Source organism: Coturnix japonica, chromosome 4 (assembly GCF_054131305.1).
Source record: "Coturnix japonica strain WE chromosome 4, WE-NBRP24, whole genome shotgun sequence".
NCBI classification, from domain to species: Eukaryota; Metazoa; Chordata; class Aves; order Galliformes; family Phasianidae; genus Coturnix; species Coturnix japonica.
Genome location: NC_140666.1, coordinates 36,582,727 through 36,610,531, shown reverse-complemented (window position 1 = coordinate 36,610,531; position 27,805 = coordinate 36,582,727). Strand labels below are relative to the sequence as shown.

At 38.1% G+C, this 27,805-nt stretch overlaps 1 protein-coding gene across 8 annotated transcripts in view; it reads left to right on the top strand.

The window, feature by feature from the left end:
- TTC29 (tetratricopeptide repeat domain 29) overlaps window positions 1-27,805 on the top strand; it is a 185,521-nt gene that overhangs the window by 10,527 nt on the left and 147,189 nt on the right. For 4 of the 8 annotated variants that reach the window (XR_014945294.1, XM_015861176.3, XM_032444409.2 and 1 more), the window contains exons 2-3: window positions 491-746; window positions 26,995-27,065. The gene's annotated coding sequence lies outside the window, so the exon portion shown is untranslated. Of the gene's footprint in view, window positions 1-490; window positions 747-26,994; window positions 27,066-27,805 lie in introns of those variants that run through there. The other 4 variants (XM_085544983.1, XM_085544979.1, XM_085544980.1 and 1 more) reach the window with 3 other exon arrangements.

Below are 27,805 nucleotides of genomic sequence, written 5' to 3'. Positions count from 1 at the left end.
AGGGTGGTTGAATTGATATCCAGTGTGAAAGTTCATGTATTTATGTTATTTAATATTTGTCTCTATATTTGTCCTTCCCTTCGCAAGTATTCTCTCTCTGATTTTCTAGATTTCTTCTTCTTTTTTTCCCCTTCAACAATCTTTTCTAATGACAGTGAATATTTAACTTTTTTTTTTCCCCCCACAACTTCTGGAAAAATAAATGCATCAAAATACTTTTACTTCCAGTACTCTTTTTTTTTATTACTAAAATCCTTTTCTCTTTTTCTTGTTTCTTATCTCTTGGTTTTTTATTCCATTGTCTTTTCTCTGTCCCCTATTTTATCATCCCATCTTTATTTTCCTACTTCACTTTTTGTCTTTCTTTATTCCCCTTCAATTGTTCCCACTGCTGATTTTGTCTTCTTTCTCTGAACTAGTTCTGTTCTATTTCCCTTTTTCTGATTCATTGAAGCCTGAAAAAGATTTGTTTTTCTTTTTTTCTTCCTAGGCTCAGTAATCCTTCTTCCCTCTCAGAACTATGGAGGAGCAAGGTGGAGCCTTGTTCTTCTGAGAAAAGATATAAAGCTGCTGGCATTTGCCCACTATAAGCAACAAGGACCTGCTCACAGACAAAAACAACAAAAAAAAAGCAAAATGAAGAATCTCAGAAGAGCTCCCTCGAGAGCTGAAAACTGACTTTCCCTGACGTGGAAGAAAAAAAAGGAGTAGTTTACACCATTTCAACAGATCCTGATAGCTCCAAGGTAAGCCTTGTTTATTTGATAATGTGAGTGGTTTAGTGTGTCTACAACTCTGAAATTCAAGGCTGTTTACTAAGAGAAAGTGAAGTTTTAAAAGTAACATGCCTGCCTAGAAAGTGTACTGTGACATGCAGGGAGCTTGACTTCAGTCTGATACATTTTCATGCTTTCCCTGCAAATCGAAGTGCATGGTCATTAACGCAGTAAATCACAGTAATGCGTTATGATCTGATCTGGCATTTATAACGAAAAAGAGTGTCTAGCCCAGGCTGCCTCTCCTACAGGTCATTTGTCCTAGTGGTAAAGAGAGTGGTTGTTCCCAAGGGAAGGGGAAGCCGCCCATTATGTCAGCTCACACCCTGGAAAAGGCTACCGATTTCAGTGCATCTGTTTGTGATGTGCCCCCTAAACGGGGTCAGTGTTATAGCGGGTAGGAGAGAGCAGTCTCAGCCATGAGTGAGCGCTCAGATAAATGGCATAACTAACTCTTGTCAGAGATGAGTACAAAACGTACACGAGATGGCTTGTTTTGTATTTGCTTTTTTAAAAAAGAAAACAAACATAAATAATGATATTTTTTTTTAACATTGGTTTATATGCCACACAGATGAAAAGCAATATTCCTATGCTGCCTTTATCAGTATTCTGACAAGGACTGCTTTCAAGTTAAAGACTGATAAAGAATGCCAACTTTTGACATTACTAGAACAGCCCTATCAGATTTAATTTTCTTTTGTTTTCCTGTTGCCAAGGAAAGGCCATTAGAGAGAAATTATGATCTCAAACTGCTTAATTGAGTGATGTGCACTTCTTTCCATAAATTGCCCTGGCTGGTTTTTAAAGCAGTATACAATTTCATTGCCAAGCAAGCTACAGAATGTTGTAGAATTTGCAAATATCAAATGTTGTCAGTCTTTAGGCCAGTAATTCTCAAGCCATGGTGAGCTGTCCACAGTGTCACATTACAGAGTTAAATGCACAAACTCATTTCTCTTGTTTGCTTGTACTTTTGTATGCACAGTTTTCTAAGCATGCTAGAGACCGCTAGAGTGTGCTCAATTATAAGCCTGGTAGGAAGCACACACAGTGGAGCATGGGGAGTATTCAGGGTTGCTGGAAGTTTATTCTTTCCAGTAAATTAGGGAGCTTGTGCTCTTGTCATTGTAGATCAAAGTTAATTGACCTCATACCATTAGCATCAGTAGAGTTAAGGTATAGAGTTTACACAAAAAGCTGGAGAATGTAAAACTGTAAAGTTTCATTTTTACTAGCCTGTCTGTGCATATAAATTTTGGCTTTCAGCTCTGAGTAAGTAGTGTCTGTGCAGACTCAGAAAATTTTATGCAAAAGTTAAGTTGTACACAGGCTCCAGTATACTCTGTTTCAAACCAGTGTTTGCTTTTCTTCCTCTTTCTTCCATTTTTCTGTTTTTCTTCTTTCTACCAATTTTCCAGTTGGATGAATGATCACCCACATTTTCTATAAAACATAATTGACAGCTAATAAGACTTCGTACCTCTTTAGCCTGGCATAGTTGATGTTTTCAAAGCCTTTACAAACATTAGCTGAATCAAGTGTCACCCAATCAAGCAGGCCGGTATTATTCATGTATTTTGACAGTTGAACTAGAAAACAGAATCAGTTTCCTTACGACCACAAGATGTTTGTGTGAAAGCTAAGAAGAGAACATGTATCTTCTGACATCTATTCCTATGCTCAACCATAGAAAGATTTTTTTTTTCCCAAATACGAATATGATTATCATTGTGATTGAAGGATTGTGATTAACATTCTTTTGGGAATAGCTAATATGACTTCTTTATTTCTATACCAGAAGCTTTCAAGTATAATATATCATCCTGAGTACATTATAATGGGACTGACACAAACAGAGAGTACGCTAAAAAATTCTTCTCTGAAGCTCAGCTGGATGTTAGCAAAAATGTATAAGGAAATATGTGAACTGAAAGAGAGAAACAAAGAATGGTAGAGAAAGGTGAGGAGATGCTGACAGAATGAGCAGAAAATAGAGAGAATGATAGGAAAAAATAGGAAGAAAGAGGAGACATTGGATTAATGCGTACTCAAGATTAAGCAGAGCATAGTTACTAGTCACAGACAATCAGACAAAATTTAGTGAAATAAATGTATAGTACCTAGAATTAAAAAAGTATGGAGTAAAAATACAAAATGTTTCCTGTCACGGTATACACAGACTCTGCTCTCATTTCTGTCTGTTTTAAAATCATAATGGTAAGGGAATGGAAATATTCAGAATATTCCACTATTGTGATATGATAGTGCCATGTATTGGTGTTTATCAGATCACATCAAATCCTGCATCTGTGTGTTACTGGTGAAGAGAAAAATGTTTGGAGAGAAAGTCTTAATTTACCGGTGAATACCAGCATTTCTGCAGGAGGACAGAGCTCCAGAAAAAAATACCATGCAGAGAGTTATTCTAAACATCATTGCTTTTTTTTTTTTTTTTTTTTTTTTTTTTTTTTAATCATGGCATATATTTGCAGTTTCCTCTTCCAAGGCTTTGGTATTAGAGAATAACTGTTGGTGTTTAGTCACTTTCTGCACCAGTGATTCCATCTGCTGGGATTCAATTGATTTTTCACATCTCAGCATAAGAAGGCCCGGGCTGTGCCCTCTTGCCTGTGAGTGTGTGTGGTGGCACCTGCAGTAAGGGATGTCAAAGCAAGTGCTTTTAGGACAAGAGGAACAAGGATGGAAAATACCACAAAGAGCTTCCAGGTTTTGCAAAACTGCAGGCATTTTCTTATTTCAGAAGCTCAAAATCTGGATTTCACACGTTAAGAGGCTTTGTCAGGGATCTCTCCTTCTTACTAATGCTTAAAAAAATACACTATTGTTTCTTAGTCTGAAGAAAAGCTTCTTCCCTTTCACACTTGGATTATATCCTAAAGACTTTAAGCATTAAATTAATTAATATTATTTTCTTATCCTATTAAAATATATTCCTGCGAAGACCAGAAGTTTAGTTTTAGCAAAGGGGTTGATGTTATGTTGACTGAGATTTATCTTTCTTAATACATTGTGCCATCAGGCAGTATTGGTGTTAACTGCATTTAATTGCTGTCAGAAATCTTAAAAATTTTTAATAGGCTGAGAAGAATAATAATTGGTTCTTCCTGGGTGCTTTTGCTCTCTTTTGCACTTCTCTGATCTTATGGTATCCTAATATATATATGTTTGTATATGTGTTTTTAACCAAAAAACAATGAACCAGCAAGAAATGATAATTTATGCGTAGATTCACTGAGCAGCAAGATCTAAAGAGGCTGGACATAAAAACAAAAGTAGGCCAACAAATTTGAACATGGAGGAGGCATGTAGTAATGGAATCTAAGAAGTTTTATCAACAAGCAATATGACACTGGTAGGGACGAATGCAAATCTCCTAGGAAGGAGAGACATCATAAAGTGTGTGCTGAAAGGAAGAATGTACTCCATAGGGAATAGGTTAGAAGGGAGAACTATGTTATGTAGACAGAGAACTGAAGAGAGAGCAGCCAAAAGCTGTGCTAAACTTGACTTTGCTGTTTGCTTGTATAAAGAGTTCTTTAGCTTTGCAAACAGAAATTGAACAGGGAGGCAAAGTTCTGCTCATTTTTTTCCTGAGGAGGCGTACACAGTAAGCAGAGTAATGTGTGATGGCATTGCAAAGCAGCTGAACAGGCAAACCCACCCCATAAGTACTGAGAAGTGCTCCAAGAGTTGCTGTAATACCAGCACTTCCCTTTCTCCCCAGTCCAAAATTTGAGCCCACAGATAGTAATTAACCCCTCAGTGGGCTTGTTAAATTTGCTAATGGAATATCAATAAAAATGTTTACCCATAGCTCACCATTCACAGATTTCTCTGCATGGCTTTCATTTGTTCTCATCCCCTCCATGCCAGTGAAACAATAATCTGCTTGAAGCTAAGCTAATATTGTTTGACTAGGATGCAGATTTGCATTTCAACTGGGAGGAGCCTAAATAGTTGGGCTGCTAGCAACAGATCTAGAGTAAATTAGACTTTGTGTGGTACTGGACTCTCAGCCACAGACAAGAACAGTGTTCAGGAAAAAGGAGCAAGACAAGACTTGTGTCTGTGGGACTCCCACCTCTCTTACTGTCTCTTTTCACAAATTCAGGAGAAAGTTATAGAATGACAAAAAGAAAAAGTATAAAACAGATAGTAAATGGTCTCAGAGTTAACCATGGTGAATTTACTGCCACATTATTTATTTCAGTCTCAGTGTTGTTCAGAAAATTAGAGGTCATTTGACTTTAATCTGTCTAGCTTTTAGTTGTCTATGAAGGAATAGTAATAGCATTGTTTCAGCTGGTGGAGGCTTTGTAAAAATACATGCAATCTCACTGTAAAGCACTGCAGACCCGGAGACATAAAAATCAGTAATTTTAGTCCCAGTGCAAGAATGTGGAGCATGTGAATATAAGGTTTGGAATGATCCATTTGATTAATGGTATTTAATATGGAAATGTTTGCTAAATTAAGCAGTGATTTTATAAGGAAAAGAGAGATGATCACAACATTTAGGATTGTAGCAAAATGCCATTTCATGGAGAAAACTGAAGGTTGTGTAACCAGCCTTATGAGTCCTGTTTCCTTTTGCAAATCTTCATGTGGATTTGTGACTGAACGACTTAGCAATTCTTATGTACTTCAAAATTAGTATTGCATATATATATTTAATTACATACTATGCGCACAGAGAGAAAGAGATGGGAAGTTTTATTATATATGTATATATGTGTACATATTTTTATGACTTATTTTAAATACTTTGTTTTATGTGCAAATGTGTAGTGCTCGGTATGGAGTGTCAGCATGCAACAGCACTGTTCCACCCACCCAAAGGCAGACAGCAGGGTTCACTCAAACTGTAGCCAGGCTTTGCTCAAAGTTTTCCTGGGCTCAGTGCAGAATTATTTGAGCGATGCCTGGGGGTGCCAGATGGTGCACTTCTGGTGCCGGGTGCTATGGATGCCCAAAGGGGCCTTTCAAGCATGAGTCCATATATGTGGCCAGAGGTAACTGCTATTGCAATTACTCTAAGAAGCCAGTAAAAGCATTCATTTAGAATTTCAGTCTGTGTGTTATGCTATTGTTATTCAAGTTAGTATATTGTAATTCTAGTTGAGGGAAAACACTGAAGTTAATAGTCTGTAGGCTTTGATAAAAACTGAACAAAATGATTTTTTTTCATGCTAATAATACAAAACATCATTTCTTACAACTTATACAACAATATGTTTGAGTGTGCTTCACATACTGCTGGGTGCGTACCTCATGCTGACTGCATGGCCCTAAATTCTATGGAAGACATGGCACTTCAGTAGTTCACTGGCTTGCTTCTGTGATATGGAAGGCAGCTTCTGCTTTGCTTCTTCTCTCTGCAGTATAGCATAGCATTTGCGGCTCACCTAGAGGGAATAGTGGGTTGGACGGAACTGAAGCTGTAAACGTGCACTGTTAACTCTTATTATTTGGACAGTGCTTCTCATAATGTTAAAGCACTGAAAGGGTTTTCTTCTTTAGCTTTTTTATACCAATAATGAGCTTTTGACACAAGTGTGCAAATATAGTCAATCTAGTACATCTGCAGTTCAGCCTGTTCTTAGCTCCCACTTCTCTGAGATTTATATAAAATTTGTCTGTTTCTTCCCTTTTATTTTCTGACTTAAGTCAGAAAAAAAGAAACAGTCAAATTTTCTTCCTTTAAATACTGTAAATCAAACAGTCAACACATCCAAAAAATATCAGTTCTTTGAATCTTTCAGGAAGACTCCCTGCTGTGCCCTCTGAATTTTTAAGCTTTTCAGCATCGCGTATGACAGCAATTTTTCTTGCAATGGATGCATGCAACACAGTCTGTCAGCTTCTCCCAACTCCGATGCTCAGAGAGAACACGAGCGTTGCTGTGTCAGTGGGTGTTTGATAGCTGCAAGTGTCCAGGTCTTACTCAATGAATCCTTTATGCACGCTTCTTGCAAAAGAATAAGCACACGTTCCAGTGTTCCCTTGGTTAAATTTTGCCATGCTCAACTTTGCAGGCTGGAGCCACCGAAGCGGTGCTGTGCTGTGCTGTGAGCCACTACTGCTCCATGTGCTCCCTCTACCGATCCAGGCGTGTAAAACCTTCTTTCTGAGAGAGCTGGAATTTCCCAGATGGCTCGCAAAGCGTTTAATGAAGTGTGTAGTACAACCATTTCATTACAACATATTGTGTGCCTTTGCCTTTAATAACTGCATTCCTCATCTGAGAAGTCTCTATAGCTTTCAGAAATGAATTACAGTAGTATTATTTTTCTCAAAATATATTTTTCCATGACAAGAATAGCGCTTTCCTAAACTATTGTATTTATTAGCAACCTGTTACCCTCTGACACTACTGTCATTTTCATCAGCCTTGATAAAGTGAGTATCATTTAAAATCTCCTTAAAATTATTAAACCATCTTTATTTTATCGGTTTCTTTTCTTTCGTTTTCTTCTTATATATATATATATGTATATATATATAAACTGCTCATGAAACAAGAAAATAAGAAACTGTGAAAGATTAGTGTTTTGATTCTGTTTTGGTGGCAGACAGAAAAATCAAAGTAATCACCTGAGGGTGAAATAATTTCCTGTGTCTGGACAGTAATTTTACTGTCCTGATAAAAACCAGTCTCATTTTGAAGATGTTCTCCATTTTCAAGCTCAACTATGAAGATCCACCCTATTCCCAGGTGGCTGCTGCAGCAGAGCTGCACTTTTTTCCTGGCAGTTTAGAGGCAATGATTTTGTGGAAATAAAGGCTCATACATGGCTTCTTGCTTTTTACCTCTTCTTTGCTTCTGCATGTGCCTACTCTCTTTGTCATGGATGTTTAATCCATTTCCTCTAGTATGTGTCACTATGAAAAGAATCTCTTGTGGAATTCAAAGGAGTTTCAAATGAAGTAATTTCATTTCTCATGGTTTTTTTTCATAAATCTGTTGAAGAAAATATGGTTTGTAAAAACTGTTACGTTATTTCCCATTTCAGAATTCTGTCCATGGAGCATCACTGAACTGTTTTTCATGTTCAGTTTTTGACAGATATTTGAGAGGGGAACCTCTTTTCTAAGCAGAGCTGCAGCTCAGCTTCCCCTGTTCATAGTGTGAAAGTCATCCTATTCATTAAAGCCAAACTCTGCCTTCTTTGAACAAACACTAATTTCCCACAAACTTGATCAAGTGCTGAGACTGTCAGCAGCAGCCTCCAGTTGAGTGCCAGTGTCAGCACTTCAGTAAGTGACTATTTGGACACACAGTACAGTGTACAAATAACAACCAGTTCTGGAGACAGTTGGGCATTTTTCACATCACTACGTGTAGAAGTGGTCCTCGATTTTCAGCATCCCAGACAAATAAAGGAACTACACCATGGGGAACAGAAAGCTGCTCACACACAGTTCTGCTCCGTGTGCACAGTAACTCTGTTTGGTTCAAGGAATATTAAATCTAATCTCTCTGTGTGTGAGATTAATCTCTGCACGCACAGTGAATGTTACTGACCCAGAAACACAAAGTGATTTGTGATTATTTTATTAGCAACCAGCAATTCTACACTGAAACCAATTTATAATGTAAACAGTCTACAATTAACCTGGCAACAACCTTTTCCATTGCTAATATATATTAATATCTCCATGCTTTCTGCAAAATTCTGATTTATTTCATTACTGTAGTTGTGGGGGGGGGGGGGCAGGGGAGGAGATGTTTTAAAACTTACTGTCATGAAGAACCAACAAATTAGGACAAGCAAAAGAAAGTCAGTGACAAGGCTCCTTATCTTCCTAATCTGGGAGCCATTAATTAGCAAATGTCCAACTCTGAGAAAATTATGTAGATTGGCTTCCCTATTCTGGCTGGAGACTGGGGACAATGGAGATCTGAAACCAGGTTGGACTGCAGGTCTCCAGAAGAATGTGAAGCTGCTGAGTGGATTGCTCATAGCAGCTAGAGATGAGTATCTCAAAAGGAATATAGAGAAATTGAGAAATTGCAGCAACATTCCCTTCTCCTCATGCCAGTCACAGAAGCAATAAAGCTGAATACAACTTCAGTAAACTTTTAAGAAGGGTGACAGTGTAGATGAAATCTGAATACCTTAAGCTTTTCTAATGCTTGGCTGCTTCATTAAAAATAAATAAATAAAATAAAAGGAAAGGAAAAAAATTGTTTATGTCTAGCAAATACTATTGGCCCAGCAAACAAGAAAACTGCCCTGCAGAAACCCAGTTTGTATGACTCATTTGTGAGGCGGTGCAGGGCAACCCTGATTTAAAGAAAGGAAGAACCAGAAGGGATTCAAGCATCTCTGTTTTTATAATCACAGTAGAGTTATTTAAAGCTGCTCAACCCACTCACACACCAGTGGGGTCTTACCTTTGTTTTCCTTGCCTCTGCATTAAATTGGCCAATAGCTACTTTGTCCACACTGCTGTTTGATCAGAGCTTGATTTCTTTTACTTTGTTGAGAATGCAAAGCCAGAACTTCCACAAATTTGAATCAGTTTCTGTATAAATGTAATCTTGCTTCCTCCAAAACTCAGAAGTCAATAAGAACTAATGCAACGAAAGTGTTGATCTTAAGAATTTCATCAGTCAAGTGATGCTCCAAAGCAAAGGAGCAGCTCAAATACAATTTTCGCACCTCTGCCTTTCAGAACTCAGTTGGTTGTAATGTCTACATCAAGGAGCTGGCAGAATGAAGCTAACTGGTGTGAAAAGAAACCACTCCTTCTGAAGAAGCTTCTAAATACCAGTTGTCTAAATCTATTGATAAGCATGGATGCATTATTAATGAGGCCTGCAGCCTGCCTAGTGCAGCTCAGATGGTTCAAGCATTTAGTAGGAAGTATTTCTGTGAAGTGCTGCATGGAATAATGACAGTGTCTGTCTTAAATCGAACAAATGACTGTAGCAAGCTCTGGGGAGGCTCAGAGCAAGCAGATGTTTTCCAAGTGAAAGGCAGTGGGGTACCACCTGCTGTAGGCAGGCAGGAGTAGTCCACTAAATATTGACTTGTTAATAATTCAAGACAGCAGGAACCCCTAGTTCTTCAAGCATGGCGCTGCCCCTTCATCATGTGGCTTTTCATCACCCTAATGAGGTACTTGAAGAATCAGACACTGAAATGTCTTGCAGACAGTCCCCAAAGACTAGGACTCAAGCTGCTGTAATTCTGAATAAGTAGTACACAAAATCAAGAACATTTTAAAATGGCAGGATCAGTGCGTTAGCTGAATGCTGCTGTTTGTGGCACATTGCTGTGGAGTGACTCAGTCTGTGGTCTGTACCATTACTGGGGTGAAATGCATGTCTTTTATAACATTTCTCTTGCTAAAAATAGTTGACGTGGAAATCTATTACAGAAATGTGATAGCTTTTCTCTTTTTCTTTTTTTCTTTTTTTCCACAAAAAGAGTTCTGTGAAAATCTGCAAAAGATTACTTGTAACTGGAACCTCACTAATAAAAATCTTAGTCTGGGGACAAGTATGTATCTGGGACATCCCCTCATCCCCGGTCTCCACCTTCATCATGCACACTAAGTCAGCATTTCAGAATGAATTCCATTGAAGCAATTAAAATTGAATAACCAATGAAAAGCCCTTCAAAAGCTAGCAGAGCTTTTATGCAGACTTTATTGACTTCCTGATTTAGTGCCAACAAAAGTGGTTTGCCTTGCTTGGACACTGCAGCTTTATCTATCCTGGTGATTCTTGCTGTTTCTTCTCTTTCAGTATGTGACTATATGGCAACTTTCCCACACATTCCCAAGGTATTTTTTTCTTTATTTTTCTTCCTCAAACATGTAATTTCTCACCTGTTTTGAAATGGTTAAGTAATGTTCTATTTAGGTGCTTTTTTCTTTCTTTTCTTTTTTTCTCTCCATGATTTTCCCAGCTGTCTGTTGAGATATAAATCACACCTGGATCATTTGCAAAATTCTTAGCACATTTTGCTGTCTCTAATCAAGCTGACAAAGACATCACTTTGTGAACAGTTTTAATAACTCCAAGAGTAGCTCAACAAACTTCTTGTAAAACAAGTGATTCTCCGAAGTGCGCGTCACAGTCATTATACACCCATAAGCCAGGCGGCTCTTTTGGTTGTGACCTTAAAGCCAGGGAGAGAGGGAGAGTTCATTAGTGCTGCTGTGGAGAGGCTGCTACATCAATGCTACAATGTGTGAAAGCATTTGTGATTTGCCAGCGCTGAACACCACACTTTACTTATGGAGCTGTGTGTGTGTGACTGCTTGCTGCACTGTTGCTTCTGCTTATGACCTCCTAAGTTGTTCTTTTTCACTTTAACAACCTCAAGCATGCGGTTCATGAGAGATCTTCTTCATCCCCCGGCATACATGGTCTGACATGTTTCTTCCAAATTTTGACACACCATGAAAGTAAAATCTGACTTAGATCTAGCACAGCTAGATCATTTCTATTCATTGGCAGTGTTTAGATTTGTAAGGACTTAAAAAACGAACTGAGCTGTCTCACAGAGCTTATTGAAGTTGCCCCCACCGCCCAAGAAACTGCATGCTTTTTTCTGTTTGTGTTGTTAAAGCTTGGCAGTGTGTACTCTTCAGCCCATGGTGGTTGGTGAAGGCTGAAGGTTGAAATGATTCCATGATTCTCTGGAAAGAGAATCCAGGAAATTAAAACTGAAAACTGTGTCTTTTCCCAGGCATTTTGTATTATTTCTTGAGGAGGCCAATAGGGTAGGAGTTGTCTTCTAAATTTTCTACAGAATGGAGTATGTGGGATTTTATTAGAAGCGGAATTAAAGTTAAGAAAACAGCTCTGACACTCAGGCAAATATTACACTTTTGGCTTCATCATCCTTTCAGAGGAAGGTGCCTTTCTTCAAGTGTGTCTTCAGAGGTGGCCACAGTTGCTTATTCTTGGTAATTTAAAAATTATTATTCTGAGGGAAACAAAGGAGCTAAAAGCCAGGATCAGGGCTTAGACTACATCAAAATGTAAATAACTAGCAGTAAGTCACATTTATTTTGACCCCATTATTTGATTCAGAAATAAACTGGTGCAAATCCCACCTTTTACTTAAATATAAAATGTAAGTTAAGATCCACTGACATCTATGGCAGAAATCCCATTGATCTCAGCAAAACTAAATTTTAGGGCAAATGTGTTTAGCCTGTAGAACGTAATAAGTAGAAAAGGGTATTTAGTTGAAAGTATTTTAAGACTGTTACAGCAGGTGTAAATATAGGAATGTGATAAATCAACTGGCAAAATATTTTGAAGTACATGTCTGAAAACTGAACTTTATAGAACACAAGTGTGATCCAGTACAGACTGACTGAAAAGCTTTTGAATGATGGGAATTGTATATGTATATAGTTGACTTTCCTATTAATACATAAACATCTTGCAAGTAGCAGCATCTTACCAGTGTTCAAAGGAGAGGTCTTGTTGAAAACAAACCATGGAACAGAACTGAGTAACGCTGATAATCTTTTCTGAAACATTTCTGCTTTTGCTGTATTTCTGCACTTCCTTGTGCCTATGATAAGAAGGACATGGGGATGCAGATAAACTTGCTCATGATTCTTTTGTTTCTTAGCCTTTGCTAATTTATTTAAGCCTCCCGAAATAATAAAAATAAAAAGTAAAAAAGTAGTTAGAACACCATATGGATAAAGTGTAGGTGTGAAACTGTATGGTTTAAAACAGACTCATCATGAATAGTGTTAATTGTTGACAAAACTTAGTATGTGAGCAATGTGAGTGGACAACTAGTTTCTATAACGTATAATGTGAATCAACTAGCACCGACAAATAGCTGACTGAGTACAGCCTATCTGAACAGACAGGACAGCAAGCAAAATCAATTTAGCAAATGTTCCAGCAAAGGCTGGAAGTATTGTCCCCAAATTTATTTTCAGATAGGTACTCCTTTCAAAGTGTGTGAACACAAAGTGGCAACAACATGTTTTTCTACCTTACAGTAGTATTACTAAACACTGATAATTTCCTGCTAAGTCAGATGATGGAATAAACAGCAGTCAGTTTTTCAAAAAATATTGCTGTGTATTGTCAGATCTTTAGATGTACGTCAACAGAACATGACACTGCTGAGGAGTTAAATGCATGCAGTTTGCATGTTTCAATATGCTTCACTAGAGGAAGTAAGAAATTGCTGAATTCCTCACCAACATTTCCAAGTAGACAGGATTTAAGGAGGAGAACATAATAGTGTTATTCAGGAGTGCCTTTGATCATGGGAAGCTTCAGCTTTTGAAATATCTTGCAACTGGCTAGCTTAGAATGAAATTTTTAAAGGCTGCAAGGATCTTAAAGCCTTCAAAGGTGTGCCTTCTGTCAGAAATCACAGTGGTTACTCTGCTGTGTGAGGGAGGCTTTTCTAACAGAAAGAATACATGCCTTGTATATTGACATCAGCACCTCAGACTGCCAGAAGAAGCAACAGTAAATTAGTTTTAAAAGCTCATTGAGCTCTGTAGCCACTGCTACAGCCCCAACAGCTTGGCTACCAGGTGGGTGTGGTTGAGGTGGGATGATCCCTGCAAGGTTCTGAGTAATATGACTGTCAGTGAGGACTTCTTCACCTCTGGATATCTGCTCAGAGTCAGAAATTGCACTACCAGAAGTAGTAGGGACATAATCAAGTTTAACAGAGTGGTTCGTTGTGGTTTTAACCAAGCAGAAAACACAGCACTCATCTGCCAATAACTTTAATGTGATCAGAAATAGCACTCCAGAAATGTCCTCTCCATCAAAACATCAGAGGAACCCAAATATATTCTTTCCAGTACTGAAAGGGGACAGAATACAGTATTTTGTATTATTTTTTTTTTTCTGTAATTCAATATGTAAATAGTTTTCTGATGTAAAATCAGTTTTGATGCCGCTTTGTGCTTCACCTGCAGTTATTCATGAGTGCCCCTCTGAAAAAGAAGTATAACAGTGGGGGATTTCTGCACTGTGGTAGTGCATGGGATTGCATCTCCTGTAACCACACTGCTTTACTGCAGACCACATCTATTGCTCCATTTCTTTTGTCATTCCTCATGTCTCATTTGTTGGTTTTTTTTCCTCTGAAGAGGCAATAGTACTATACAATGCAACAGATTAGGAATGCTTACATTCAGTACCACCTCTCAAGCTGATCCCCATTCTCTTTAATTGTATATCCCAACCTTCTTACACAAAAGCAAAAATGTTCTCAAAACTGAGATGGGCGAATGATTGAGCTGATTTTGAAAGTAGGTTACTCCTACTTATTTGTTTTTCTAAATGGAAAAGGAGTCTGCTATTCTCTCAGAACACTTGGAATTGCAACCCACCCTGTTGTTTTCTCCCTCTAGTCCTACTGGTGACTTGTTCCATGACAATGGATGTATTCCTTTCTCAGATTTCCAGGTGCAGAGTGTCATTTAAGTTATTTCATGAAATCAATTGCATTAGCTTAAAATGACACTAAGTTAAGAATCTCATTTTCTGACTGCGAAGAAACTACTAAGTAAGCTGTATTACTAAAGGCTGCTGCAAGAACTCATTAGGAGTGCTACTTTGAATATAAGAGTGCTCTACAGGTGCCAAATGTTTTCGTATCATAGTCAGGACTTTTTAATACATTACAGACAAAAATGTATTATCATATATCTACACCAACCAATCACAGCCAGTTTTAATCATGATGTTTTTCTTTTTTCTGTTAAATATACTTTTCAGTTTGCATATGGGAATAATTTTTAAATGTGAATTTTCTAACCACAGAAGAAACAATCTTGTTTAGCATTGCAGTCCTCTAATGGCCTCCTTTGGAGCTATGTCATTCAGCACAGAAGAGTGATCCCATCTCCAGGGATGTTTTAACAACTGCGTGTTCCTGTTCCACACCAACTTCTCTAAGGGTAGGGGTGTCTTTTTGGTGAAGGTTTTACCAGTCTAGTTTTTTTGTTTGTTTGTTTTTGAAAGAGTTTATCGAATTAGCAGGATGAAACAGCTGAAAAAGTTTTGAATTACAATGCCATGATTTTTGCTCCATGGGTCCTTTGTTAGTTTTGTGGGTTTTTTGACATTAGAGAGTTAAATTTGAACCATCCAATCTGTCTCATTATCATGGGCCAGGAAGGCATCATCCAGAATTTGAGATTAACACAGATAAAACTATATTGCAAGGCAGTACCGAACCCACAAAAATCTTCAGAGGTCTATATATATATATGCATAAATATATATATGTATATATAGGCTAGAAAAGGCATATGTGGATGTGAACTATAAAGAGCTAACTGTAACAAGCTAGTTCTCCATATGTGTATGTTATGGGAGCAGGAGTTGAGAGCATGATGAAGCTTAAACATCACACAGAAGAAATTAATGTAATCCTGGAGAAATAAATGTTGTCATCAGTGAATGTTACGGCTGTGAGAGCCTGAAGACAGAAATGAGGCAAAGCCTGTAAGTAGTGCCTCTCATTAGGCCTGAGTTGGAAAATATAGAGAAAATTTCAGGTGTATGGACATCTTCATACTTGTTTAAGAAGTATGTAAGAATGCAGATTTATCTCCCAGTCCAGCAAGGGCTGTAGCCTTGCAAGCTGGTTCTAGTGGGGAAGGTTTTCTTTATGGAGGTCACCTTGAATATACTGAAGAGGAGGAAGCTGAGAATGTACAGGGACAGGGGACTTCAGCAGAAAAAGAAAAATGAAACTCTGTACTTGGAAAGATGATGTAAGCTGTGCTGTTTTCTTTATTAAACATTTGTTGGGGTTTTTTTAATGGGAAAAAAATCACAGAAAATATTTCCACGTTTCTTATCAGTGACAATGTAGTTTAGTAGATTTGATTGGGCGTTGTTACCTTACAGACATGTAACGTTCAAGATAGAGAAATGCTGTTTCCCATTACAAAAATTTCTTTTTTTTTTTTTTTTTGCTCAGCTTTTGTTTTGATGAATCACTTTATTGCAAATTTCAGCAGTGACTGGATGCTTCTCTAATTGAACTGTCCATTGTAAATGGGCTGTTTTCAGTATTATACTTCCTTTTACTAGCAACTTTAGGTATTTGATACTACCTGTCCTTAATGCTGTGTTGAGAAAAAAGGGTTTTAACAGCAAATGTATTTGGTCAGCAAGAACACAGCCATGGATATTTAACCTGGCTCTGTGTTCTATTACCAAGTATTTTTACCATAAAAAAGGCTCTTACCCTTTCTTTTCCCACCTTCGTTTTTAAAAACTAGTACATTTTAAAGTATATCTTAAATAAGTTTGTAATTTTGGCATCTTAAGGTGCCAGAGCAGAGAAATGAACCATAAATGAGAAACATCAAAAGTAACTTAGAGAGAATTTTTTTTTAATATTAAAGCGATGAATCACAGGCCAAATTAACAAGTAAAGGAATCTGCCTATAATGAAATCTTTTTTTCTAACATAACACTTCATTATAAAGGGAGTTTTTCTATAATAGTAGCAAGTGTAATTACATTTTTATATATAATTAGGACATTATTATCATTTCACCATATCAAAGTTCATTATAAGACATCTCCAATGCATTTTTCATAGAGCAAAAATAAAAAGAGAACAGGGGTCCTTCAATTAGACTAGTATAAGGACATCCACAGAGACTGAGGGAAGCTGATCAAACAGCTTAGCCCAAAAGGGACCAGGTAGGAACTCATCACTTCTCTGGCACGGGGAAGTTGTGTTTTTTCACATCCTACTTGGTATTAATTATACTTTTCACCCTTCTCATATTCCACTCCATTGTTTGCAAGACAAAAATGTTTTTATAGTAGGAATCTACCAGAAGTGAACATGGAAGATAATAAAACCTTGATATCTGTACATGTAAGCAGAGAACTCCTTTGCTGTCTTTAGCATGTTGCTGTGATGTCCAGGAAAATATACCTTTTTCATCAGGATGACATGTAGATGGAAGACTGCAAGGTCCTTTTCCATTTTCTACATTAATTGAAAAGTGTCTGAATTCTTTTGTGTTTGTTTGTTTTTCTAGTGCCTTTGGACGTGGCAACTGCATATTTATTCTGGGATTTGGATGGGGAACAATTGCATGGTGTTGGACTGTGGTGTATAGTGTTTGTCAGTGTAGACGTGTTCCTACTCTGAGTTTGCACTGGTGCATGTAAAATGCTTGCTAGAATGTGAGAGCAGCTGGAGAACTAGGGGACTAATATAGACCTGTGAAACAAACTATGAAAACAGAAGTGATTTAAACGATGATGGATAGAACATTCAATTCATCAGAGAGGTACCTAACTCCAGTGCTTACAAATTTTCCAAGCTGAAAGCACCTCACCTCAGTGATTAAGGTCAGGCAGTTCAGAACAGTGTCAACAATACTTCCTACAGAAGGAATGCACAAAAAATAAAATAAATAGAATGGCTTCCACATACATTCTTCCACGTTGTTTCTAAGCTATGGGAAAATTAAGCCTATATTGAAGGTGTTCTAAATGAGAATGCTTTGTCTGTGGAAAAAAAAAATAAAATGAACAAAACCATAAAAGCAATCAAAATACACCCCCACTTAGTTTTAACACTGTATTCCTGGCTGATAGAAGCAGAGCTAGAAGAGATTTTGGCTACACAAATGGCTTGTGCTGCCAACACATTGTTTGCATTAATCAAAGCTTGCATTCACCACGTTCTCCCTGACATACCTGTGCTGGCAAAAGGCTGCAGTGCCTTCTGCCAGCACAGAAGGTTTAGTGATAAGGCAAGAGGGAAAAAAGTGTGGCAGCCCTTCCTGTCGGAGACCACAGCTTGCTATGAGCCTTTTCTAGAGGTGGTCCCTACTCAAGGTATTTCTAATAAAAACAATTTGATGCATGAGTTTGTTTTCTGCAACTGAGCTCTAGACAAAATTATGATGACCCCAAGTCTAATTGGCTTTACAAAATTTAGCAATTGCCAGAATGTAAACAACTGGCAGCCTGCCCAAATGAGAGCTACAGAGAGTAGATGGCATTTTATTTTGTTCATCTCAAATGACAGATCTGGTTGTGAAATGATGCTTTTAATTCCTGTACCTTTGGAGATCCCTTCCAACTCTGCTCAGATCTGAAGACTGTCATGTTGACTTGATGTGCTCTGGTTCTTGAGTTCTTGACATGTTATGTGAGAAACAGTAAAATAAGTCACTATTCTCTTCTCTCCACCGCAACATGGAGTACTTCTGACAAATAGTTATTCGTTCTTGAAGTAAGGATCACTTCCAGACTCATGTGCAAGTTTGTTCTGACCACTTGTGTTCTCAGGGTGTAAAACAACAACCAAGTGCTAGAGGCCAGACCAGGGCCAGTTCCATTGCAGTGCACAGCTTGCTACTGGGATGCTGTCATGCCAAAAAACCTGTTCCCCATGTCCCCTCTGCTACCTCCTGCCAGCTGCCAGACAAATGCATCACTCCCGTGGGACTTGGAACCAGCTTGTGCCTTTTTAGGACAAGAGTGTAACCCAGGAATAACATGCTTGAATCACATTGATTTTCTTATGTTTCACTTGTCTATTTTTTCACTTTTCCCTGTCTTTTCCATCTGTGCATCTCCTGTGAGTTATATGCAGCTAGCTTGGGATTCTCTTCTGTTTGCTTATATTCCTTTCTTCTTCCCTCATTTCCTCTGAAATTCAAACTATTCTGTATAACCATCTGTGATCATCTTTGTTTTCATCCCTGACTGCTGGATATCACCATGGCGGTTGTCCTGTAAGGACAGAAATCACGCTATAGTTGTTATAAAATAGGAGTAGTATTTGTTAGGGATCTGCTAGTTCTCCTACTAGTCACAAGCACCACTAAAAGATATAAACAGAAAACTACATCTGGAGTTCTAAGTTCTAATCTCGATTCCATTCCAACTACCACAGCACAGGAGCTTAGCTACAAACAATTGTGTTTATCTTAATAGAGTCTCCATTGGTGAAGTGAGGGAGCAGCAGCAGTCAGGGGGCTTAACTAATGTCTTATTCTTTCCCACGGGAGAACTTCGTTGCTCTACAGAAAAACTTGTGAAATACTGGGCCCTGCTAGAACAGTTGGGCTTCACTGGGTGATACAAGAAATAAAACAGAAGGGAGGAAAGACCTGGATGGCAGGGGTGGGGGAAAAATTACAGGGACCACCCTTGAACATATGTAGATCACTGCTGAATCGAGCTGCAACTCTCCACTAACCCACAGCCATTTCTGTAAGCTTTCTGTAAATATTAGAACACAACTGATTTCTAATTAAGTCCAAAATGAAGCAGGTGTAAAGGCTCCAGTTTCAAGTTACATTGTGTCCTTTGGTCTAGAGTAGGGGCTTCCTAATACCACTGGTAAGCTTTTACATTCTTGCTGCCATTTCAAAAATGTGGGAAGACTCCCTCTTTCACTTACCAAATCAGCCAAGCCAAAACTGAAAGCAAGAATGCCAATGGATAGCATCTGACTGACTGACTTAGGAAATAAAACCAGTTAATTGAACACACTGTATTTACTGAGGGACTCTTTTTAACTTCTTCAAAAAAGGAAAATATGCAATTCTAATTCTGTAGTACGTAGCAGGCAAAGCACCATTTTTAATCCATCATTGTGTACACCAAGTAAGAAGTTACACAGATTTCATATTTTATTAATTACAAGAATCTCAATTATTTTGCTGCACTCACAGCTGGGGAAAAATGGTGACGTGAGAAAGTCCCCAGTTTCCTAAACTCCTGCTGCGCCTCTTCACCTTGCAGAGCAGCTTCATTCTTCAAAAAATAAAATAAAATATTCATTTTTAAAAAGATGAACAGAACATAAAAATGATTCGGCACAGACAAAAAATGTGCGAAACCCACAATGATGGGAGGAAGATGAGACTTCTGTAGCATTCTATTTATGAGTTTCTGAGGGAGCAGTGCAACAGCTGCTGTTTAGGATATGTCTGTGAAGGCTTTGCAACAGGATGAAAAGGGGCTCTGCCTGCAGTCTGGAGCAGATGAAGCCAAATAACAGCATTACTGTAATTCTGATCCACGCTGCAGGGCTCTCTGCCTCTAGGTTCATTGCAGCATCAGCCTTTGCTGCAGGATTTCAAGGTGGAGTAGTCCATGCCTGATCAGCTCAGAAAATGAGCAAAGCAGGCTCTTATCTGTCTGAAATGTCCCCGTAGTCATTTATCATTTCAGAGACTGGCTTTCAAAGCATTTATGCAGTGGCTGTTTGCCCTTTGGCCTTCTCTGCAAAAGATTTTTTGCACTCACATAGATCCGCGGTGGCAGTGCTGTGAATTCCTGGTGCAGGAGTGCTGAGCTAGAGGAAATCAAAACTCAGTGATCTGGTTAAGATGCTTAGAGTCCAGTTTCTTGTACTGAAACCTTTAACACTTGGACTTCTACCTGAAATAATTTGAATTCAATTTTCTGTGACACTGAGGATTGTCACAGCTCAATCTGAGCTGTAGCTGTGGAAGCCTGGCATCATTTGGATCAAGAAAACATAACAGGATGAAATAGAAACCTGGGCAACCAGAATGCAAGGGACTTACACATGTTTAGTCAAAACTTCTGCCTTGGTTTTGCCTCTCTGTAAAATTAAGATTGTTAATAGTTACGTCCCTCAAAAAATGGATTTGGGAGATTTCAGTATTTGTTGAAGCCCTGGGAATTACTTCCTCTTCTGCTTAATGCAGTTCTTGAGAAACAGGCCCTGGCCATGTGGCTCTGTATTGGCACATGTTTGGGGTGAAGGTGACCACAGCTTCTGGAGCTGTAGCCTGCAATTCCCATTTCCCAAAGAGCAACACTGTTTTCCAGGAGTAACAGGAATAATAATCTGGGTCCTCTCTCCACCTGAGAGCAGTTCTGTTCTCCTGATGGAATGGGGTTTGCCTGCTGCTTGAGACAATAGATGAATTAACCCGCTTTTCTCTCAAACAAGTATTAACACACTTCTCTACAAACTCAGGCAGGCATCAGTGATTTTATTTAATGTAGATCATATTGTGCACATTTTCTTGATGGCCAAAAACACTAGAAGAATTTTATTTCAACAAAAGCAGTGATTGTGCTGAAGTCATAGGCTTCAAGAACTTTGAGTGGCAGATTCAGACCTATTATTTCATACAGAGACATGAAGCATGGTGTACCTCTGTGCAGAAATACATGCCTGCTCATGGAGGGTATGATGGATATGAGGGAAAAAAGAAAAAGAAAGAAAAGGAGGTAATGCACCCATCATCATTTTTGCTATTACCTAAAACTAATTTCTGCCACATTTCAGTGGCATTTCTATCATGTCCTTTCTATTCTTGATATTGAAACTGTGTCAAGATAGCAGTAAGAGAACTTTGTACTTGGACTGACTCAGACTTTACATCTTTTGGAGGAGAGGTTGGTACTTTTTAAAATCACTAAGGCTAGAGATATATAGGATTTTCCAGAATTCTCCACTAGCAGCCTCCTTTCCTAGGAGCCCGGGAGCAGTTTCAGGGTGAAATGATTGCTTTGATGGCCACAATAGTGTGCTTCTAGTGAATATTCTTGGGGAAAAAATAGAAAGAATCTCTTTGTAACTGTCCAGTACAGCCAATCTACAGGTGCCAAACTAACGAAGCATTTTTCAGAAACTTCCCAAGCATAATACAAATGCACTGATAATCATAACATTGTATGAATCCTCACCCAATTTTTGACCAGCTAAATTGCTGCTCAACTCATTTATTGTAACAATAACAATTTACTATAATAACATATAATAAATAACAAACAATCTGTATAATAAACAGAAGAAATAAAATCAAAGTGCAAAATATGCATCTTGGAAGAAAGCTATTAAGAGATTAAAGAGATTCAAAGACTGTAGTGTCTGTCAGTACTGAAACTAGATAAAATGATTCAACAGATGCATAAAATGCTTCCAGTACAAGCAAGCGAGAGAATATAGTTAAGAGACAGCTCTTCAGCTGGGTAAGCAACATGATAGCTGGTGATAAAGTGACTAAGTGCATTTGCGTAGAGCAATTCATTTATACAGGATGGTACTGAAATGAGATCAGTAACATATTCCTGCAATTGAGGAAATAATATTTAAGTTGGCATAAGTACAGATGGTCTCACAATCATGCAATTTATATTAAGCAAGCAATTACTTACCATACTCTCTGCAGCATAGAGTAGAAATGGGTGGGTGAGGCAGACAATTTGGATTAAATTTACTGGAAAAGAATATTAATGCTATCAGCCAAATGTGCTAAGAGGACTCCCTTGGATAAACACCTGAGTGATCAGCATGTTCAGGTATGTTAATTTTAAGTTAGCAGAAAATTGAGGTAGGTTATGTCTACAAAATTCTCCTACTTCAGGAGAAAGCAGACATGTAAGTAAAGGGAAGAACAAGAGGAGTGAGGACTGGCAACCCTGTATTATGGAGGTCACCTGCTGTCTGTTGTGAATATCGGCTGAACATGAAAAGTATAAGGCAATGCAGCAGTTGTCCATACCCAGAGTATATATGTCATCTTCCTCCTGAGGAAGGAGAGACTAAGAAATTACTAATATCTGTAGATTATCTGAATCAAATTGTTTTGAAACATTCAAGGTGTCAGTTGAACAGAGATGCAATGCAGGTATGAGTGCTTCAACTCAGTATGACCAGTATGTAAATTTTGGAGCAAGCAACCAGCTATTAAATGTTCAAATGCTGGATTCTGAAAGTAAGCACAAACAAATAACTCGGTGTCAGTGGAAGTGTCTAAGCCCTTGCTTCTCCAGAAAGTACACCAGAAAATCTATATCAAACCTGCTGGAACTGAATTAAGGAAGTCATGAATTGACCTCCAAGATCATCCATTCCAACTGTCCACCTACCACAAATACAACCCCACTAAACCACATCTACACCTTTCTAGAATACCTGCAGGAATGGTGACTCAAACATCTTCCTGGGCAGCCCATTCCTACAGATGACCATTCTGTCAGAGAAGAATTTTTTCCTAGTATCCAACCTGAATAAGAATGACATTTTTAAGAAAAGACAGAACTTAAAGCTAATAGGAATGGCTTCAAAATGCTTTCAGTGCACGCAACTAAAATGACTATGTTATGTTTATGCTATTAATATGCCCTAATTTGGCTTAATCCAACAGCAGAAGGATTACAGTATATATCAACACCAAGAGCTGTAGAATTATAACATTGTAGTAGAATGTGTGAAGTTTTCAGCTTGCAAAAAGTAGAAAAATGTTTAAAGTTCTCAGAATCAGTCAAACAGAGAAAAATCAGATATGGTTTTAAGAGAGACAAAAAAATCCAAAGATGTAAACCACAAGAAACAACTGAATATTTGTCATCTTGTCAGTCTGGGAGAGAACGACCCCATGTGATAAGTTTGTGGAATGAGGACCTCTAGCCATTAGTCATTAGAATGGCTGGTTCAATGAAAAGCTGAGCTCTGAAGAGCAAGAGCAGCTCCCAGCTGCAAGCCGGGTTGCTTGGAAGAGGCAGAGTTAGCACACAGCGGCCAAAAATCACCCAAGCTAGCAGCAGTTGCCTGAGAATAAGGGAGCTTTCCCATTAGAACTGAAGTTGTCAAATCCAAATTTCATTATTGTATCTAAAGCAAAAGAAAAATATGGGCTCAGGAAAAAATTGCGTGAGGTGGTAGTTGAAGAAAAGAAGTGACATGTTAGTCAGTGGCTTCTCTGCAGCCTTGCTTTCAGTAGGAAATATTTGGTTCTGCAGAACTGTTTTGTATACTTTATATTGAAACTTTAGATTTCTAATTAGCATCAACCATGGAGCTGAGCTGACATTTCCTAATTACTCTTTTTCCAGTTAGCTGAACAAGTGTGGCAGTGCTGTTTAGATTAGGTTTGTTCTGTTTCACCAGGATATTTTAGAACAATGTGATTATGCATGGTTGCACCTCACTACTGCTATCATGACAAGTACAGAAGTTAAATTATGAAGCAAACGTAAGCTTTGAAGAAATTTTTATTTAATCTGTATTCCCCTGTTTCATCTGCTCATCCATCCAGCACAATCTGCATCATTATTAACCACACCATATTTCTAAAAAAAGAGTATAAAAAGTAAGACATCTGTGTTATAACATTAATATATTCAAAGGTTTTTACTTTCATCTTCCAGGCATTAACACTGTGTAAGTGCAATGTAGGCGCAACTTACAGCATCGATGAGATACCACAAGAAAAATGTACTAAGTGGCAAAAAAAAAGTAAAAAAGAAAAAAAAGAAAGAAAAAAGGAAAAGAAAGAAAGGAAAAGAAAAAAAAAAAGATATGAGTAGACTGAGTATTATGTAAAAAGAGGACTTTTATTCATAAATAGCACACTTTCGCCTATTTCTCCTATATACCTTTATTTCTAATTGCTACCACAATTTTTAAGGCACTGAGGCAAGCCTCCAGCAGTGTGCTGAAGGTGTGTTTGTGCTGTTATGCCCTCTGGCTTTGCTGCCAGCCTATTCCCTTAGATCAGAGCCAGAAGGCAGACTGTTTTCGAATACCGATCACCTCACCCGGACCTAATCCTTTGAGTTCTCTTTGGCATCTATTCCTTCTGCCAGTTTCCTCTTCTGTTCCTCTCTTTTCTTCTGAAGTTGACAACAAAGACATCCTCAGGGCCCTCCTTGATGTAAGACCACTCTTGATGTTGTTACAGTGTGGTTTTTTTTTTTTGTACCCTAAAGTTGTGCTACTTTTATATTCAGCTAGCACAATATTTGCACACCAGAAGATAAAGAAAATGAGAATATGTTACACAGAATGATAGTCTCTTTTTTATTTGTACACCTTGGTCCTTTCAGTGGAAACCTTTTTTCTTTTTCTGTCATTCATCTACATACCTGATCAAGAACCTAAAGGTATCTTTTTACAGGCTGTGCCGCTTATATACCTTAAATTGGCCTGACCTGCCACTTTTAATTTTAAAAAGATGGCTGTATGGGATGTGGATGAATATGGAATTTCTATGAAGCACAAAACTTTTGAACGGTTCCTGTCCTCTGTGGTAGTGAGTTTTAAAAGGGAAATCTCCAAAGAGCTAATTAGTAGACAAGTAGAGCTCAGGCTGAACAAAGCTGAAAAGATAGCAGATAACTAAAAGGACCTGGCCATAGCTGACAAAAATCAAAGCACTGACAGAGAGCTGGCAGTAACCTTGGGCTGCTAACTGACAGGGACAATAAAAAAAGCCTCTGAGTGTGGCAGAGAGTGACAGCCACAACCACAGGCTCTCTGAAGAGCCTGAAACCTCCACCAAAAAGAAGATATAATCTTCTGCCTGGCAGCACCATGCACAATTCCCTCCCCTTCCAAACTGGGAAAAACTCAGCTTGTCTAAATGATTCTTCTGTGTGGACATGAACCCAGAATGGAAACATCTAAGGCTGGCACGTAAAGTTTAGTGGCAAACGTGTGGTCCAATGAGACCTGTCCACATTCCTGCTAAAATCCAGACTCGGTTAGAGGGACAATGTAAATTTTCTTTACCTACCCTGACACATTTGCAGGAACAGCCACATAACAGCTTGGCTCTTATTCTGCAAATCTGTGACAGATAAACATATTACATGCTGTGAAAGACATTCTGTGTTCCCTGAAATTTAATATAAAAAGAAAACAAAATTAACTTGTCTTCAGGTGGCAGGGCAGGGAAGCTGCTTAGTGCTGCATCATGTTCATAGTAGAATGAGCGTAATGCGACTCTGTGTTTTGCTTAATATGCGGTGGCAATTCTTGTAATCTCTATGCCCTCACTGATTGTAAACAGCATTTGCACACTGTGATGAACAATCTCTGAAGCCCCTTTCAGTGAGGAATAATTCACAAACTAAGATATTGAGGGAATGTACACACATAACAGGTGACATATTAGGCCAGCGAACATGCAGATGAGTTATGCAGAAAAGCCTTGCAGGTTGTTTCTTGAAACAGTAGGGATGGTAACTGCAGGGAAATGAAGGCTGCAAAGAGCATTTCTGAAGTGGTATCGTAATTCCTGAAATCACGCTGACAAGAGTTTGGGTGTCGCTGTTGAGTTTCTTCATGTTAAAATAAAGATTCTAAGAATTTACTTTCACATCTCAGTGTTCTATCTGCAGTCAATTTATTTTCTTTCATATAGTGAAACAGGGCCTGACCTTTTCATAGGGGGCCAGTTTCTCATATCCTACAAGCCATAGTGAGCTCATTATATAATAGTAGACCCCATGAATTCGGGCATGAGTCATAGGAAGTTGTAACATAATTCCTTGGGAAATCTTTCATTTTGTGGAAGGGATGATTTTAAGGTTAAAGAAGAGATTACATTTTTTTCATAGTCTTTAGAAAATCATAATGACACTTAATAGTCCTAAACTCGTCAAGAGGCTGCACAGTTGTGGATATGTGTATTAACCTGATCTTTAAGCTAAAAGGTCAGTTCTGAAACATTATGCATGTATTTAAAGCATTACATAAGGCTCAACTGTAATATCAGCCCAAGGCAGAAAAATTCATGTATCTCAGTATTATTATTTCAAGTTACTTTAAAAAAAAAAAAAAATCTAAGTCCCATTTTTCAAGATTAATCCTTCTCTTCAACAGTTTCCATCTATTTGCAAGCCTGAACAAATACAAAATCTCAATGACTTTGAACATGATTTGAGCTTATCTAAATGCCAACAGCACTTAAAGAAACTGCCCCGCCACTTTTAAATCTTATAGAAAGGAGAACCTTTTGCTATATTTATAACTGTAATTTCACTTACCGACCTCAAGACTGGGATATTCTTTTAGGTAGAAATTCCGTTTCTAAACCAGAACACACAGAATCTTCTTAAGGGACCCTCTCTGTGACAGGGCAATTGCACGTAAGAGAGCATCCTGCAGGCAGCCCATAATTCACACTTGCTTTTAGAACCATGTTCTACATAAGAATATTGATTAAAAAACAGCCTTGGGAACCTTTGAATATTCATATTTTTTTAAGATTTGCCACACATTTTTACATTCAACTGAAACGACCTTTGGCCAGGCTTCATTCCTTCTTCTTCTCAGTCATGTCCTTGATTCTCAGTCCTTGGACTATCCTGTCCCCTAAGAGTTCTCTTTTACCTTTCATGCTACATGTCTTACTGTATCTTTTTAAGCCTTTGAGTTCTTCATGACTCCCACTTTCTTCTCTGCAGGTGTTCCTCATCCCTTGCCTATATAAATTTCCACTGCATGGGATTTATTTCCCTCTCCTTTCCTTCAGAAGGTAAGTTTGCTTTCCCAAATATTCAGTTGATGACACAAGCCTGTAAACAGATACAGACCAGAATGTCTCACAAACATCAGCAAGAGTATGACCTTTTTTTTTTTTTTTTTTTTTTTGCTAATTCTTATTTAATTAAAGCTTGCTTTGACCATTTTCCTTCTCCTTTCCTCAGACTGCCGCATCCTTCTCTATTTTATTGCAATATATTAGAAGCTGCCCTCACTTAAATATTCACACCTTTATCCTACGTTCTTACAATGATAGATCTGAAGGGAAAAGTTTTAAAACGTGCTTTTGTTAATCTCAGTGATACAATTCCTCACTAGCTAAAGGGCTGGTGGAAGTTTAAAAAGTAAGATGTATGTGTATAAAACCATCTTAAATTGGTTTTGGAAGGTAACTGCATTATATTCCATGCATTCAAAATGAATAGAGTTTGTATGGGTGACATTCATTTCTGGTAGCAACTGAAAATTAGACCAGTTTAACTGAGATTGACATTAATATATCACTGAGCAGTTAGTTATATCACGTGAATTAGATATTATAAATTCAAGAACCATTTGTTATTCTTTGAGTACAAATTTTCCTGACAAAAGTATGATAAATAGCCAGTCACAAAGATGTCATTTGATCTCATGAGGTTATATTGATGAGTCCTCCTAAGGAACTCTAGAAGCAGTTTACCATGCAAAGAATTGGGGAACATCTATGCTTTCTGTAAAGGTCTTTTATGATCA